Here is a 4,302-nt window from a genome sequence, read left to right as displayed (position 1 = left end):
TTCTTGCACCCCTCCCCTCCATGTGGGGTCCATGTAACCTAAAACATGTGACAAAAGCGGTGCTAGACATGCTGTGTTTACCCTACAAAGAGCCAACCGTTTTGAGGATAGAGAGGAAAAGAGGTACTAGCACACTCATTGTCTCTTGTTCTGTCTCTTTGCAGCTCCAGGAGAAACCACAGGCTCTGGAAAGGAAGTTCTCTTCCTTCAGCTGCATCCAAGGATCACTCTTTTTGACACTGCATAGAGCCAATGCCCCAGAGGTAGATGTCCATCAACCTTGTGGTCTTGGAGCAGGAGCACATGCCACAAAACTAGAAAAGGAAATGGGCTGATCATGTACCTTCAGGTGTTATGTAGCAGCAGCAGCAGCAGTCACTCCTGCCTTGAGCCTGGTCTCCATTCCAGTCAGCATGATTTCTTGTGAGCAAATTCACAAGCCCGCATATCACACAAACCTTCAAAGATGAGATTAGCATAACAATTTCTAAACATAAATTTATTTTGTCAATAAGCCCTGCTTACAGACAAGAGTCCTCTATCCCTATGTACAGTAGAAATGCATAAATGAGGGTCTTTTAATTCGTGATGGCACTTTGGGATCACAGAATCACAGAATGGTTTGGGTTGGAAGGGCCCTTACAGACCATCTAGTTCCAACCCCCCTGCCATGGGCAGGGACACCTTCCACTAGACCAGGTTGCTCAAAGCCTCATCCAGCCTGGGCCCAGAATGAAGCACATACGCAATACATCCATGGTTGCAACACTTTGGCAGAAACTGGAATATACAGATGTAATGCATTACATGCGAGTCCCCTATTTGTTAGGTGGTTGGATACTCAGAGGTGGGCAAGGGTGCTTCCAGCCTTTCCAGTGGTATGAGTAAGGTGGTGAAAGCACAGCAGGAGAGTAAGTAGTGCGTCATTGTATTTACATGTGTGGTGTGAGGACTAGTTCAAACTTCTGGCCCTTATACACAAGCAAACTGTATTTTCTTCAAGATTTGCAGGTGAAATCCCATAGTTCAGTGAAGTAGCAAAGAAAAATCCCATTCTCTTAAATGAAATCACAATTACTCCAGGCTATTTTGTAAACCACTGCTTTCCCCAGGCTTTGATATAGTTAGTAGTGTGCAATCAAAATGGTTGTTGAAATCGATGAAGCCCACTGCTTAACTTGTATGGGTCACAGAAAAAGGATTTCTAGTTAAAGCGCTCACAGCTATGAACCTGGCCTGAGGGTTACATTCTTGAAACACGATATGGAATGATGCCTCTTAGAAAAAAAATTTATAATAATTGGATTTTCTTCAATATAATTTAAATTTTGAAATTGAATGATGAAAGGGTAAAGCAGCACCACACAGCGTTACCTGTCACAGGAGATTTCTGAAAACACAGAGAAAAAGTCTTCAAAATACTTAGCTAGGAAGTAATAGTTAGAAGACCAGGTTCTGAGATACCTTCTGACTTTAAAAATTAGAAGACAAGCAAATCTTCCTCATTTAAGAAAGGGCGTGTATACTGCAGGCAGATGAGGGAAATTTACCATTGCTATGTTGGTTTTGAGTTTCTCTGGCATTTACATTTTCATTAAAGGCAGAGATTACATATTAGTTTCTATTTTAATTATTTCTTCTGAGCTACTTTATAAGGTGAGTGTGATACAGAGCAACGGTTTTGCCAGAGTGGCATTAACTTACCATCAAGAATTCCCAGTGTAAGATGCAAACATTTTGTATTAATACAGACTTCCTTCATCCAACTCTCCAGTTTCACAGTATAACAGGAGTCAAGACTGAGATGATTTTATACAGAGGAAAGTGGTTACTAACTCTGGACATAATTTTGTCTGCCCTGGAAGAGATAATTTATGTGGAGAAGCCGATGTTCTGAAGCAGGGAAAGGAGAACTTCAAAAAGTTGATGCTGTTTGGGCTGATAAAGGCATTTGAAATGACGAAGAATGCCCATGGATTAGTGGAGATGTGTGACATCAGTCAGACATTGTGAGATGGATTGGTGGAGTCACATAAATTAGATGAATTGTGGAGGGTAGTTCCGCACTTCATCCTTTGTCCTCTCCAAGGTATTATTCAAATATAATTTCTCTGTGCACTGTGTGACATCTACTAAGATCTTAAGACTGGTCCCTTTGAGCATTAGCCTGGGAGAAATGACCCTGACCAATACAGACAGTCATTTCCATAAGGCATATTTTTATTGTATTTTAGTCTCTATGCCCAAACTAGAGATGATTTAGGCAAAAACTTTCCTAAATTGAATAGGAATGTAAATCAACAAAATATTAAACTATTAGAACTGCTGCTTTTAGCAAGAGTATGCTTTCCCATTTTGAATGAAACACCAGCCAGAAACAGACCCATTCAGGTCTGCAGGGTTTAGTCCACCACACTCAGATTTGTTACAGTGTTTTCAACTTACTTCCCACTTAATTAGTTTATTTTATGTTAAAACTGTGCTGGAACTCGTCAGTATTTAACACCCATCAGGTTAAAGCAATACTTCCATAGAAGTAAATAGCAAGACCACTCTGCTCCTGCAAGCAGCAGAACACTTTAATTTTTTAAATGTACAGCATAAAAATGCTGAAAAATAAAATAGCAAGAAGCAATAAAAAATAGGTGATAAAGTATATCTTACCATATATATCAAAATTTTCTTTAGAGATGAAGGATGCATCAGTAGAAGGATTCAGAAAAAGACTAAAATTAGTTTCAGTTTTTAAGCCTATTTAAAATGCAATCTAGAAAAGGAGGCTTGCATCCAGAAACCCCTCAAGCATCTCTCTGTGCTCCACAAATACAAGACTATTAACATCTATCTGAAATTAAATTTCTCTGAATTCCTTTCACCACGACTCTTTGGACCCTAAAATCTGCATTCTGTTTTGACCGCTGTACAGAAACTGTGATTTGATATCTCATTCATAGTCCAGCTGTGCATGAACTCTGTTTAGTGCAAAGCTTTGCAAAAAGAAAAAAAAAAATCTTATTTGACCATGAACTTTAGATGATCTAGTTAGCGTTACTGTCAAGCATCCCGCGGTCTTTTTGAAAAGCAGGACTTGTCCATGTTGCCCTCTGGCCAACTTCAGTGGGATTGAAGCACTAGCGAGAGCCATCAAACTGCCTGACAGCTTGTCACCAGTGAGACTCCATTAATTTACACACATTTTCCACTGTTTGGCATTTACCATGATAACTCTTTTCTTTCCAAGCAGCTCCTGTTTGCATTTAACACTCGGGTTAATTTTCATCAGAGTTTAAATTTAGCCATCAGTTATTTCAGGGGAGCTGTCAGCCAACATATGGAGGAAAAAAATCCTTCTGAATTTATAATAAAGTGGAATCTGTTGAATGTGAAACAAAAACCAACTGCAATATACTGCAAGGCCCCGATGGGGGGACCAGGGTCAGCAAAGAATAGCAGAGTGGATTAGTTGTTCTATTCACCAGAGTGGCATCTGAGCACCTCAGGAGCTTCTTGATATATCAAAAAATGATGGAAAGACACAGTTCAATTTGTCCCCCTTTTATAAAGGATAATTAACCTGTCAGTCTTGCTACTTTAACAACTTCATTAAATTGGAGCAGAAATGGGTGCAGGGAGACCCTGCCTTTTTCCAAAATGGGCACAGGGCACTTGTTTAAATGGTTGAATAACCACCTTCTTTCATCCTCCTTCCCCTTAGAACAACATGAAGGTTTTGGGTTTGGGTGGGGTTTTTTTGTCCTTTTTTTTTTTTTTTTTTTTTTTTTTTTATTAGATGGAATTAAACAACCTTCCTTAAAATAGAGAATCAAGTTGACTTTCATCTGGCCAGCACTAGGAATCTTAACTTCAAAGGATGAAAATAACCAGGCAGGCAAACAAGGAAGGAAAATTGCATCAATTAAAGACGGAGCATACAGGGTTGTGGTAAAACTTTTAGCATAACGTGATGCTTCCCAAAGGTGAGATGGCTTTGCCACATAAGCCAGAAGAAAACAAACAAAACTCCCAGTATCCTCCAAAGAAAATCTAAAATTTATTATTTATGTTCTGAACTAGATTAAAAATGTTATCTGTAAACTGAAAAGTCTCCAGGCAATTTTATATTAAAAGGGAACACCAAAATAATACATACGCCTCTGGAAGACATGTTGAAGGTTTCTTAAGTAATACTTCTTATAAATAATTAACTTGATATGGACTAAATTCCTGGTCAGTCCAAAAAGCTTCATCTGGTACTTAAGTGTGCTACAGTTCTGTAAGATATTTTTTGCCCATTATCATATT

The sequence above is a fragment of the Eurypyga helias genome, unplaced genomic scaffold, assembly GCF_000690775.1.
Source record: "Eurypyga helias isolate BGI_N326 unplaced genomic scaffold, ASM69077v1 scaffold16610, whole genome shotgun sequence".
NCBI lineage: Eukaryota > Metazoa > Chordata > Aves > Eurypygiformes > Eurypygidae > Eurypyga > Eurypyga helias.
Note: the sequence above shows the minus strand (reverse complement) of the source record.